Source organism: Ailuropoda melanoleuca, chromosome X (assembly GCF_002007445.2).
Source record: "Ailuropoda melanoleuca isolate Jingjing chromosome X, ASM200744v2, whole genome shotgun sequence".
Taxonomy (NCBI): Eukaryota; Metazoa; Chordata; class Mammalia; order Carnivora; family Ursidae; genus Ailuropoda; species Ailuropoda melanoleuca.
This window is the reverse complement of record NC_048238.1, coordinates 31,369,800-31,383,933: the sequence shown is the minus strand read 5'-3', so window position 1 is coordinate 31,383,933 and position 14,134 is coordinate 31,369,800. Positions and strand designations below refer to the sequence as shown.

Here is a 14,134-nt window from a genome sequence, read left to right as displayed (position 1 = left end):
TTAAAAAAAAAAAAAGAAGTACACACTTACGGTTATAAAATATATAAATCACTGAGATGGAAGTAGCATAGGTAACATAGTCAATAATACTACAATAACTTTGGTGACAAACGGTGACTACGTTTAGTGTGGTGAGTGCTGAGTAACCCATGAAATTGTTCAATAACTATGTTGTACACGTGGACCTAATGTAACATTGTATGTTAACTATACTTCAATAAAAAATACTAATGCAAAGATCATTATCAAAATACTATGAAACAGAATTTACGACCATATTAAAAGGAAAGTACATCATGACCGATTATTATTTCTAGAACGCAAGGATGGCTCCATGTATAAAAATTCAACGTAATGCAAATTAAAGGAGAAAAAAACCCACGTGATCATCTCAACACAGGCAGAAAAAAACATTTGCCAAAACTCAATACCATTTTATGATAAAAACATTAAAAAAATAGAGATAGAAAAAAATTTCTTCAAAACGCTAAAGGCCATGTATGTAAAAAACCCAGAGCTAAAATACTCTACGGTGAAAGACAGAAAGATTCCCCCCGAGGGTTAAGAACAAAACAAGGATGTCAGCTTTTCCCACTTGTGTTCAACACATAATTGGAAGTTCTAGCCGCAGAAAAAAGGCAAGAAATAAAAGGCATTTAAATTCTAAAGGATGAAGTAAAATTACCTCTCTTTATAGATGACATGATTTTGTATACAAAAAATCTTAAATATGCCACAAAAAAAAACATTAGAGCTGGTAAACAAATTCAGAACACAAAATCGACAATGTTGTTTCTATATATTAACAACAAACAACTTGAAAAGGAAATTAAGGGAAAAAATTCCATTTAAAATACCACCAAAAAGAATGAAATACTTAGGAATAAACTTAGTCATAGAGGCTAAAGATTTATATACTGAAAAGTACCAAAACTTCTGAAAGAAATTGAAGACAACGTAAATGAATGGGAAGATATTCTATGCCCATGGATTCGAAGATGTACACTGTTGAGATGACAACAGTGCCCAAAGAGATCTACAGTTCCAGTGGTGTCCTTACTGACATACCCATTATTTTTTTTTTTTGCAAAAACAGAAAAAACCCATTCTAAAAGGTATATGCAATCTCAAAGGAACATGAATAACCAAAACAATGTTGAAAAGAAAAAATGTGAAGAACTTAGCCTTCCTAATCTCAAAGCTTAATAAAAAGCTATAGTAATCAAAATACTACAATACCATTAGCGAGCCCTCTTGCTTGACTATAGACCCCAACTGTTATTTCTTACCACAGTTTCTTGAGGTCTTGACAATGACTGGAACATTCCAACCACCAGACTGGTAAAGCCCTGATAGCAATGGAATGCCTAGGTCACACCCCACATGTCACCTTCCCTGCGCATGATCACCACTGAACACATACGGATCCCCGTCCATGATCATGTACTTTCCACCTGCTCTCTTGCACGTTCCCCCCCAACCCCTGTCTATTAAACTCAAGGTGTCCATCTTGTGGGTGGAGAGGTCGGTTGTTAATGCTTGAGCCTGCCACCTTCCTTAACCGTCACACCCAAAATAAATTTCTCCCTTTCTTTTTTCCAAACTCTTATCTCTTCAGTTAGTGGCTTCTCTTGTGATGAGTTTGAGTTTGTTAGGCAACAGTGTTGGCAAGCCCAGCCAGAAGCTGTGCTTTCAATTTGTCCAGCCTTTGCAGAATTTCCCAGGATGGAGTTTCCCAGGGCTTACCCGTTCATTTCCTGAGTTCACAGCTGTAATAGATCATTCAGTTAACAGTACTGGCATAAGGACAGACATATATATCAATGGAATAGAAAACCTAGAAACAAAACTTCTCATATATGGTCAAATGATTTTTGACAAGGCTGCTAAGACCATTAAACGGGGAAAAGACAGTCTTTTAAAGAAAGTGGTGCTGGGAAAACTGGATATTGACAGGCAAAAAAAATGGGACTCGTATCTTACATCATATACAAAAATGGACTCAAAATGGGTCAAAGACCTAAATATAACAGCTAAAACTATAAAACTCTTAGAAGAAAGTGGGAGAAAATTTCATGATGCAGGATTTGGTATAGATTTGCTTGGGTATGACATTCAAAGCACAGGTTTAAAAAAAAAGAATAGATAAATTGGACTCAGTCAAAATGAACAACTATAATTGTATAGCCAAGGACAGTCTCAAGAGAGTGAAAAGTCATAAGATGGGAGAAAGTATTTGCAAACCATATATCTGATAAGGAATTAATACCTAGAATACATAAAGAATCCCTACAACTCAAAAACAAATAAATCCCCCAACTAAAAGCCTGATGAAGGATTTATTTTTTTATTTTTTACAGTTCTTATTTATTTGACAGAGAGAGAGAGAGAGCACGCACACAAGCAGGGGGAGCAGCAGGCAGAGAGGGAGAGAGAAGCAGCGTCCCCATTGAGCGAGGAGCCCAATGAAGGGTTTGACCCCAGGACCCTGGGATCATGACCTGAGTTGGAGGCAGATGCTTAACCAGGGGAGCCACCCAGGTGCCCCACTGATGAAGGATTTAAACAGACATTTTTCCAAAGAAGAGAGACAAAGGGCCAATGTGCAGGTGAAAAGATGCTCAATCAACATTGGTAGTCATCAGGGAAATGCAAATCAGACCCACAATGAGATACCACTTCACATCCATTAGGATGGCTATTACACAAAAACCAAAAAAACCCCAAAAAACCAAAAAACAAAAAAAAGAGGGAAAACTTCAAATGTTGGTGAGATTGTAGAGAAATTACAAGTCTTGTGCATTGCTGGTGGGAATGTAAAATGATGCAACCACTATAGAAAACACTTTGGCAACTCCTCAAGGTAAAATAAAAACTTTTATTTAAAAAATTTTTATGGTCTTTTGAAAAACAGTTAAAAATAGTAATAGCAACAGTGTATTTGACTATGCATGCATATATACACACATGCTATTATGTAAGCTTATATCTAGGTGAAAGGAAATGACTCCAATTATACAAGGAACTGGAGGGAGGAATTAAGAATATTTCATTTTCCTTCCCATCTTGCAAGATGGCAGGTGAGGAAGTTGAGAAGTCAGATGCCAAGGAGAGGAAACCTGAAGCCAAGAAGGCTGACACTGGTGGCAAGGTTAAGAAGGGTAGCCTCAAGGCTAAAACACCAAGAAATGGTAGCCCCACTGCAGCCAAAACCCTGCCCTAGTCAGAGAAATTAGATATTCCCAAACGGCTAAGTATCCTAGAAAGATTATGTATGAAAGGAGGTATTCAGGAGCTAAATCCAGGATTACTCCAGTTCTTGCTACTGTCACAGAACCAGTTGGTGCTGATAAGAACAGTGGAACCTGAGTGGTTAAACTTCACAAAATGCCTAGGTTTTATCCTACTCAAGATGTGCCTTGAAAGCTGTTGAGCCAGGGTAAAAAGACCTTCCCATCAGCATGTGAGAAAACTGGAAAATGCATCACTCCTGGGACCAGTGTGACCATCCTCACTGGGCACCACAGAGGCAAGCGGGTGGTTTTCCTGAAGCAGCTGAGCAGTGGTTTCCTACTTGTCACCGGACCTCTGGCCCTCAATCGCGCTCCTCTGCACAAAACACAACAGAGAATCCCAAGCAGACTCCCCACTGAGCACGGAGCCCAACGTGAGGCTTGATGCAGGGCTTGACCTCACAACCCATGAGATCATGACCTAAGCCAAAACCAAGAGTCAACGCTTAACTAACTAGCCACCCAGGCGCTCCAAGAATATTTGGTTTTTGTAAGGTACTGGTACTCCACGTGAAGTATAGTGTTACTTGAAAATATACCTGTATTAATTGTAAATATATACTACAAACTCCAGGGCAACTGCTCGAGACAGTAAAAAAGTATAACCTATGTGTTAAGGAAGAAGATGGAATCACATAAAATGCTCAATTAAAATCACACAAGGTAGAAAAAAAATGGAAGACAAAAAGAAGAAGCCAACAAATAGAAAGAGTGACATGATAGATATTAACCCAACCATACACTGATTAAGACAGACACTCTCAGAGTGGATCAAAAAATAAGACCTAGCTATATGTTGTCTATAAGAAAACCACTTTTTTTTTTTAAAGATTTTGCTTTATTTATTTGTTAGCGAGAGAGAGAAAGCACAAGCAGAGGGAGCGGCAGGCAGAGGGAGAAGCAAGTTCCCTGCTGAGCAGGGAGCCCAATGTGGGACTTGATCCCAGGACGCTGGGTTCATGACCTGAGCAGAAGGCGGTTGCTTTAACCTACTGAGCCACCCAGGCATTCCAAGAAAACCACTTTAAGTGTTAAGACGCATATAGGTTAAAAGTAAAGGGATGGAAAAAACGATCCAATTAAAAAATGGACAGAGGACCTGGATAGACATTTTTCCAAAAAAGACATACAGATGGTCAGCAGGTATATGAAAAAATGCTCAGCATCACTAATCAAATAGTGAAATGTGAATCAAAACCACAAAGAGGGGGGCGCGTGGGTGGCTCAGTGGGTTAAGCATCTGCCTTCGGCTTAGGTCATGATCCCAGAGTCCTGGGATCAAGTCCTGCATTGGGCTCCTTGTTTAGCTGGGAGCCTGTTTCTCCCCCTCCCTCTGCCTGCCCCTCTGCCTGCTTATGCTCACTCTCTCTCTCTCTGTCAAATAAATAAATAAATAAATAAAATCTTAAAAAAAAAACAACCCACACATAATGAGATATCACCTCAAACCTGTTAGAATGGCTATCAACAAAAAGAAAAGAAATAACAAGTGTTGCCAGGAACATGGAGAAAAGAGAACCATTGAGCACTGTTGGTGGGAATGTAATTGGTACCGCCACTATGGAAAAGAGTATGGAGGTTCCTCAAAAAATTAAAAATAGAACTACTATTTATTCTAGCAATTCCACTTCTGGTTATTTATCTGAAGAAATGAAAACACAATTTGAAAATATCAATGCACCCACCTGTTCATTTAAACATTACCTACAATAGCCAAGATATAGAAACAACCTTAGTGTCCATGAGTGGACACATAGAGCATATGTGGTATGTATGTACGTGCGCGTGCCTGTGTGTGTAATGGAGTATTATTCAGCCATTAAAACACAATGAAATCTTGCCATTTGCAAAGACATGGATGAGCTAGAGAGTATAATGCTAAGTAAAATAAATCAGTCAGAGAAAGACAAATACCATATGATTTCACAGTCTGCCAAAGCTCATATTGTTGTTGGAAAAAATCAGGATGCCGAATAACTTTTGTACTCTCGGGAAAACATTCCACAGAAGCCGAAAGCAACACAAATTTACTACAGCCTCACCATGTAAAAGAGGTAGATAGTTCTCGAGCACCAATGATAAGAGAGTTTTATTTATCCAGAGTGATTTTCTCCTATTAACAATAGAACTTACGCCGTGAATACTCCATTTATGTGGTGTTCCCTATTATTAGAAAAGCTCCTGGTTCATCAACTCTTCTATGAGGACAGAAGCTGGGATCAAATCTTTATGGTAGATTTCAGAACCCCAAATGCCCGTGGAATTAGTTTAGCCTGCAGTGTTACACGCCACCGTTTCAGTGCAGGGGAGACATTTTCAAGATGGATACTTGATTGGTAACAGTATGATTCCTCAAGTTAATGTTTCAGGCAAGGGATTAATAACCCTACCGGCAATAACTGCCTTTTTTTGTACACTAGGCAAACATAATAGTTTAAACAAACGCCTTTTGAATGTTTTGGATCTCCTCTTTATTTTGGAATGGCATAATCCTCTTTGACTTTAGAAACGATCATTTCATTTGCTTCTTTTGTCACTGATCATAGCCATCATGCCCTCCAGCTCAGGAAGACATATGGCATCAGGGGCTATGAAACCCACTGTGAAATAGAGTAATGCCAAGTAAGGAGGTTTAAAAAACAATTGTAAAAAGTTTACCCTCCTCTGCTCCCCTCTTTGCACAATCTTGAGTATCTTTTATCAGCCTGCCTTAATTGTTCAACCAATGTCTTTTGGGTTAAAGTACTATTTCGTAGATGGCCCTGTGGGAATAAATACATGGTACAAAGAAGAGATACTACAGAGACTGGAAAACAGCAGGGGCCCAATAAATGTTTGCCGAATGAATTGTTTTTGAAATGGCAACACTCTTAGGCATGTTATAGTTTAGATTCAGTGTTGAGTTCAAGATCATTAAGAAAGATGCTGGGGCGCCTGAGGGGCTCATTCGGTTAAAGCATCTGCCTTCGGCTCAGGTCATGATCTCGGGGTCCTGAGATCAAGCCCCCTTTCGGGCTCCCTTTTCAGCAGGGAGACTGCTTCTCCCTCTCCCTCTGCCTCTGCTCTTCCCCCTGCTCACGCTCTCTATCTCTATCTCAAATATATAAATAAAATCTTAAAAGAAAAGAAAAATCCTATGAGGATGTGACCCAAGGGAGAGGGCTACCAGTAAACTGGGGCAGGATACAGAGCAGGAAGTATGTCAGCACTGAAGACTATGAGCTTCTCCTAGAATTAAGCCTCAAAAAATGGAGGGAGCTTGATTGACATTCTGCTTAAAGACAACCAGTGCCAAGAATAGTGTATGGCAACCTACAAGGTGTTTAGTATTTTTGGTATAAGAAAATGAGGTCAAAATTCACTCGTATAAAAAATTTGCTTGAAATTGTATGTTCTCTTGCTTTGAGTTATTAGCAAGCATTTTCTTTCCAGATCTAAAATTACTGACCAGCAAGTGCTTCGCATATACCCTACCTGTCCTGTGAACAACTTATTTACAATCCCTAGAACGAAGGCAACCAATCCATCCTCAGCATATCGATTCTCTGATAGTTCTAGAGAAACCAGCATGATATCCAACAAAGAGTTCAGTATTCGGTACCTTTAACATCTAACAGAAAAAAAAGGGATAGAGAAAATATCCCAGTCGAAAAATGGGTTTAAAAATGGTAGGCAATTCCTGACAGAATAAATGCAAATGCCCAATCAGCATATGAAGATATGTTCAGTCTTAATTACGAAGCATAGAGTAATATCACAATTTGATTACATTTGCCTATAAAAACAGCAAATACTTCATTGCTCCCTTTTGGTGGGTGATGAACGAGACAGATGTTATAATGTCTTATTTGTTCATCATTGGTACAAATTCTCTGAAAGGCAATTTACTGTGTTATCAAAAGACTTAAAAATATATGTGCCCTTTGATTAAAAAATTTAGAAGCTGACAATTTAGTCTCAGTAGATAATTATGAATGTGCACAAACTGTAGCTACAAGGTTGTTCATTGTAACAACATTTATAAAAGTAAAACTGTTAACAAAAGGCGACTGGTGAAATTAGAATGAATAGGAATATTTTTTTTTAAGATTTATTAATGTTAGAAAGAGAGAGCTAGGGAGCATGTGAGTGGGGGAGGGGCAGAGGGGGAGAGAAGATCTCAAGCAGACTCCCCGTGAGTGTGGAGCCTGATGTCTCACGACCCTGAGATCAGGACCTGAGCCAAAATCAAGAGTCGGACGCTTAACTGACTGAGCCACCCAGGTGATCCAAGGAACAGATTTTCTTAATACAAAACCAAATTTATGGGAAATTATCAGATAGTATAAAATAAGATGCCAGACAAGGGTGTGTGTGTGAGTGTATGCTAGAATACAGGAAATTACTAGAGACTAAAGATTGGAGAATGGTCTAAGGGCTTCCCTTTCTGTGAAGAAAAATAAAGAAGAATGGAGGCAGGCAAAACAGTCTGTAAGTGAAGGAAAACAAGGGTGAACAGTGAGAGAAGGCAATTAAGATTTTTCTTCTGGGGCACCTGGGTGGCATAGCGGTTAAGCATCTGCCTTCGGCTCAGGGTGTGATCCCGGCGTTATGGGATCGAGCCCCACGTCAGGCTCCTCTGCTATGAGCCTGCTTCTTCCTCTCCCACTCCCCCTGCTTGTGTTCCCTCTCTCACTGGCTGTCTCTATTTTTGTCAAATAAATAAATAAAAAATCTTAAAAAAAAAAAAAGATTTTCCTTCTATTCTCTCTTGAGGCTTCAGGTGTTCATTCCTTGCACAGCTGGTCAACCACACTGTGGAGCACCTTTTTTTTTTTTAAGATTTTTTTTGTCAGAGAGAGAGCATGCACGAACAGGGGGAGCAGCAGGCAGAGGGAGAAGCAGGCCCCCTGCTGAGCAGGGAGCCCAATGCCACACTCAATCCCAGGACCCTGGGATCATGACCCGAGCCAAAGGTAGATGCCCAACCAACTGAGCCACCCAGGCGCCCGCTGTGGAGCACTTTTGTGCATCGTCTCATTTAATCCTGACAGCAGCTATGAACTTACATCCATTATCTATATTTTACAGATGAAGAAGCAAAGACATTGAAGTTCATAGAGCTAGTAAGGGACAGAGCTGAGATGCTAGCTTTCAGAGCTTTTGAAAAGACTGAACAGAGTAGAGGACATGAGGCATTGTATATGTAAATAAGTTCCAGGGAATGGTGACTCTGAGTTTACTGTAGGCGAGACAGGCCCATGAGCTTCAGGTGGTGCTTTGGCTCTGAGACACACAGATGCCCTGTGCCCTCAGCACTAACGATGAAGACAGGCAGGGGTTTTATAAGAGAATGGCACTGGGGTGAGCCAAGGTCCTGGGGAGAGTTTCAGCTTTTGTATACCAGCGCTGCCCTTCTATGGATCACATATCACCTTGTGAAAATTAAAAAATTCAAATGTATCTCTAAGACAGCTCACCGGGAACAGTGGTATTTGTTGGGTGGCAGGGCAGAGAACAACATAATGGAAAAGAAGACAATGTTTGCGGGGGAACACAAATATTCCTAGGAATCTACGGCACACTGAACTGTTTGCATACTTTGTTTCATTTAATCCTCAGAAATAAAAACAAAAAAAATAGAAAAAGTAAAAAAAAAATCTTACGAAACCAGGATTAGTATCATTAAGAGTTGAAGAGATTTATTTTGTCTCATAAACACGAAGACATTTCACATGGTGGAGTCGGAATTGCTTTCTAAAAAATGAACATCAGAATGAATGACAGAAGCCAAATGTCCATCAACTGAGGAACGGCTAACAAGAGTGGTCTATCCATATAATGGAATATTATTTGGACAGTTGAAAGGAATGAAATACTGACACAAGCTACAACATAAGTGAACCTTTAAAACATGATGCTAAGGAAGCTAGTCACAAAATACCACGTGGTGTAGGAGTCCATCTATGTGAAATGTCCAGAAGAGACAAATCTATAGACACAGAAAGTAGATTCACGGCTGCCAGGCTTTGAGAAGGAGGGGCTGGGGAGTGGCTGCTAGTGAGTACAGAGCTTCTCACTGGGGCGGTGAAAATGTTCTCGAATTAGACACTGGTGATGCCTGCAGAACCTTGTAGAAATACATTGAATATACTAAAAGTTGCTCATTTGTATGCTTTAAAATGATGAATTTTATGGCCTATGAATTGTATCTCAATAATAAAAGGAAGAATGAATGATGATGAAGTGCTGTTGGGTTGAGGGATTATGAATTTTCTTTTTTTCCCCCAACTTTTCTGTCATGTGGTTAATTAACTTTCAAAATAAAAAAGAGAAAAGAAAAAAAATCAAACCTAGGTCGACAGAAAACCAGCAGCATCAGCGACAGACACAGGAGTTACCAGATTTGTTCCCAGCTAAAACTAAGGAGAAGGGATCGGCACTCCACAAGAAATGAGTTTACAAGCACCTGCTCTCTGTTGCCATGGCAACCTAAAGGTCTTCACCTCCCTGAGATGCAGCGCCAAGTAAAATCTACTAAATCCATGCTGGAAAATGCCTTCAATCCTCCCCTGTAAAAGAATCAAGGTCAACAGCCTGTTCTCTCTGAAAGACACAAGCCTCATCCCTCTAAGTTGAGGATGATGAGAAGCATGAGGTGAGACATGCTTTTGACTGAGAGAGCTGGACGATGATGGGGCTGCGGACCCTTGAGCATTATCCTGGCCCAGCCCTGACCAGCTGTGTGACCTTGAACAAGTTACCTGACTTCTCTGAACCTTGGTTTCCTTCCATTACCTGAACCGCAGTTGTCATGAGGACTCAGGGCCACATTAGCATACAAAGTGCTTAGCTCAGTGCCAGGCCCCTAATGACTGCTTAATAAAGATGGCTGTTCCCATTATGGACTTTTATCATTTCTTCCATTCCTTTGACAAATGTGTATTGAGTGCCAACTCCGCCAGGCACTGTTTTAAATACTGGGAATAGAGCAGAAAACAAAATAGTAAAAAATTATGGCACTTACATGCTGGTGGGGATGTACACAGGTAGGATTTTAAATTAATATATGTAGTGTATTAAGTAGTGTTAAGTGCTGAAGAGAAAAATAAATAAAAGAGGGGGTTTTAAGTGTCAGTATGGAGAGTTCAGGTGGCCAGGGAAGGCTTCACTGAGATGGAACTTTCGGTCAAGACATGAAGGAAGCAATCAAGGAACCACTCAGGTATCCCGCAGAACATTTCAGGTAAAGTAAACAGCAAAAGCAAAGGTCCTCAGTCGGGGGCTTGCCCCCCACATTTGAAAAACAGCAAGGAAACTACCTTGTTGAAATCAGACTGAAGGGGACAGGGAAGAAGCGGAGAGCTCTGCTCAGGGACAGGAATTCAGACCAGAGACGAGCTTGGACCTGGCTGTTGAAGGTGGACACGCTGAGCAGCGCTCAGATGCTGGGTATGCTCTGAAGGGTATGCTGGTGGAACAGCTTAATTGTGAGATATTTAAAGGCCAAGGCTCTATGCTAGTTTGAATCCACTACTATGGAAGTAATGACCCACTCGTGGTAGGCACTTCAGAAACACTTACCATCCTCAAAAGTGGAAGGGGCCTTAAAGCTCGCTAATTAAGCCATGTTGTTACTTCTTGATTTTTCTTATAACCACTATCTGCATTTAATCAAACTACACTTCAACTAATGCCAGAGAGCTCACTACCTTCTCTGGGCAATTCATTATACCCTTAATCAGCTCAGACCTCAAGTGTAAACCATGTCTCTGTACCATTAAAAAACAAAAATATGAAGGGCACCTGGCTGGCTCAGTCAGTGGAACATGTGACTCTTGATCTAAGATCATGAGTTCAAGCCCCGCAATGGGCGTAGAATTTACTTAAAAACCAAAACAAAAATATGAGCATATGTGGATCCATTTCACTTTTCCAACCTCTAAGAATTTTCTTGTATTTCCATTCTGCCATTGAACATAGTCTCTTTCATACCAATTATTGTGATGGGTACATGGAAATAAGAAACCTTTTATGGGGGCGCCTGGGTGGCTCAGACATCGGGCGTCTGCCTTTGGCCCAGGGCGTGATCCCAGAGTCCTGGGATCGAGCCCCGCATCAGGCTCCCTACTCCACTGGGAAGCCTGCTTCTTCCTGTCCCACTCCCCCTGCATGTGTTCCCTCTCTCACTGGCTGTCTCTCTATCTCTGTCAAATAAATAAATAAAATCTTAAAAAAAAAAAAGAAACCTATGATTTCACCCAAAGTACTGAGATGAAGGAGGGTAGTGTTGAAGACAATGGCCTGTGGAGATGCCCCAAATCATTCATAAGCAGTGTTTAAGCCACGATAAACTAACCAGATACGAAACCAGCTAAATATATGATTATTTAGCTTTAGTTTTACTATTCTTTTTTCCCTAAGAGGATAATAGTATATTCTAAGACTTTCTTGAAATCCAGATATATTATATATTTGGCATTTCATTAATCTAGTTGTTCTTCCCAAAAAATAAATTTGACTTTTTATAATTTATTCTTAGTGAATCTAAGAGCCCTAAGTGATTAGGCCTCACTTTAAAAAGTATAATATTTTAAAAAATGACAGTATTTTAAAATCCTATTATTTATCCATAATAATGGCTGACTCTTTAATGATACGACTCTAACAAGACTGAAGGTCATATCACTTTTTCTCCTTCCCTAAACTGAAAACTAGAAATGTATGTGTACATATCTAACATTCTGGCAAATTTCCACATCTTTCTGATTCTTCAGAGAACATTAAAACTTCTTTGATAACCTCATTATATATTATTCCTCTATAGAGCAAACTCTTTTAAAAATAAATTTGGTTTTTCAAACAGTTCTCATACTTTCAAGTCTTTAGGTGCATTTTTAACCTGACAACTTGGCAGGAGAACACTGGGAGAGGAACAGGCAGGCTGTCCACCCAGATTTCACTTCGCATCAAAGAACCTATATTTGAAAGATCCATCAAGCACTCTAAAAACATATTCCTCCTTAACTGGGAATGGTTCTCCTTGAAACACTTCACCAACTTGCAGCCTGGAATTTCTTTTTTAATTCACATGTTTGTTCTTTAATTTTCTTTTTAATAATCACTCTACTTGATGGGAACAAAACCCATAAGGAACATGAGATGAAGTGTTTGCTTTCTGTAATCTGTTACAACATCAGCCCACCTTTTTCCTTATTCTACTTACTGCAAATATAATTCGCGAGTTGTTCTCGTCCTTCACATTTCTTTCTCAAGCCTTCATATATTATAGATTTTAATTGACCTGATGCTATTCTTATGGCTGCACTATTTTCTATTGGCTTTATTTTCTACATATAATCCTGAGACTATGAGTCTTCTTTATGTATAACAAAAATTTTTATTTTTTTAAAGATGTTATTTATTCTAGAGAGAGAGAGTGAGCGAATGAGGGGAAGGGCTAAGAGGGACAGGCAGAGGGTGAGGATGAGGGGGAAGGAGAGGGACAGGCAGACTCCCTGCTGAACATGGAGCCTGACATAGGGCTTGATTCCAGGACCCTGAGATCCTGACCTGAGCTGAAACCAAGAGTCAGACGCTTAACCAACTGAGCCACCCAGGCACCCTTGTAACAATAATTTTAAAAAAGTAATCCATACAACTTTTTAACTGATGAGAAATGTAATGGATATTTGGGAAATTTTCCCTTTTCCTTTCAAAATTCATTTCTAGTGTGCATTGGCAACTAAAATTGCTTTAAACCAGATGAAGCTTTCCTTCCATAATTTTAAGATAGGCATGGCCATGCATATAATCTTCACAGAGCCAACATTCTGAAATTAAAGCCCCACCCAATACTAATGACTGGTAAAGTCCTTTATGAAATCCCGTTGTGCTATGAAGAAAAAGAAGGGAGAGCACAACACTGCTTAAAATGGCAGAGCATCCAGGAAACAATGTCCTTTATACCCACAAACATCTTTCTTCTGACACAATATTCCTTTTTGGAAGCCAGTCACATCACCGAGCCCAGGGCCTCATGGTTCCCTCTATGTAGCCTCCCCTGTCAACCCTGGCCCCAGCCATGTACCATCCTGGAACTCCCAACATCACTTTTCCCCTCCCCTCCTTCAGTTTTTGGTTTTTGTATTTTATTTGAGTCTAACTTTTGGCTTAAGATCCTTGAATTTCTATCCACTTCAGATCTTCCTTCTTTGGAAAGCAAAGAGCTTGCAAAGGAAAACCGAGAATGATCGTGCTTTGATTTTGCCTGGTTTAGGGGATTCTCATTCTACCTCCATACATCATAGGTGGCTCAAAGTATAGGTACTGGGCTCTCTTTTCCATCATGACAACCTGTCAGTTAAGCAAAAGACCCATTTTCTTGTTCTAAGAAATAGATTTCTGAAAGGTTTCAATGAGAGTATCCATAGCAGGGAATTTGGATGTGGACCACAAGAAGACTAAAAGCATAAACACGCGTCACTTCTACTGGAGGTCTTTAGGTGAAGTGACGGCTGCTATGAAAAGGAGTCCTCCTCGGATGCTTGTTCAGCCCCAGGACCCAAGCAATGTAAGGTGCCTTGAAATTAGGGGTTTGGTAGGGGGTGCTGAGGACCCATTTTCAACAGGGTTCCTGTGCAATTTAACAATGCCTCAATATGGCAGCCATTCACTCCTAACTAGACAGATTGTTCAAGGGCCTACCTGTTCCTCCAAAGCTCCTGCTTTATCATGACATTTCTTCTATTACTTATTTTATTCCCCAGTCCTGAGGAAGTCCTACAAGCCTGAACGTGGAGCCTTACCACTTCCCAGTCCCCAGCTCTTACACATCTTTCCAATCCCCATGGGTCATTAGG

At 40.1% G+C, this 14,134-nt stretch overlaps 1 pseudogene; it reads left to right on the top strand.

Annotated features, from left to right (window-relative positions):
- The first annotated feature begins 3,073 nt into the window (after nt 1-3,073).
- On the top strand, nt 3,074-13,525 carry LOC100467016 (annotated as a pseudogene).
- Nucleotides 13,526-14,134: the final 609 nt, after the last annotated feature.